This window comes from Nematolebias whitei, chromosome 8, assembly GCF_014905685.2.
Source record: "Nematolebias whitei isolate Nwh7 chromosome 8, NemWhi1, whole genome shotgun sequence".
NCBI lineage: Eukaryota > Metazoa > Chordata > Actinopteri > Cyprinodontiformes > Rivulidae > Nematolebias > Nematolebias whitei.
This window is the reverse complement of record NC_056505.1, coordinates 1,945,837-1,946,068: the sequence shown is the minus strand read 5'-3', so window position 1 is coordinate 1,946,068 and position 232 is coordinate 1,945,837.

Sequence of the window (232 nt, the reverse complement as noted above, 5' to 3'; positions counted from 1 at the left end):
GACAACGAGCTAATGACAACGAGCTAATGACAATGAACTAATGACAATGAACTAATGACAACGAGCTAATGACAACGAGCTAATGACAACGAGCTAATGACAATGAACTAATGACAATGAACTAATGACAACGAGCTAATGACAACGAGCTAATGACAATGAGCTAATGACAATGAACTAACGACAACGAACTAACGACAATGAGCTAATGACAACAAGCTAACGACAACGA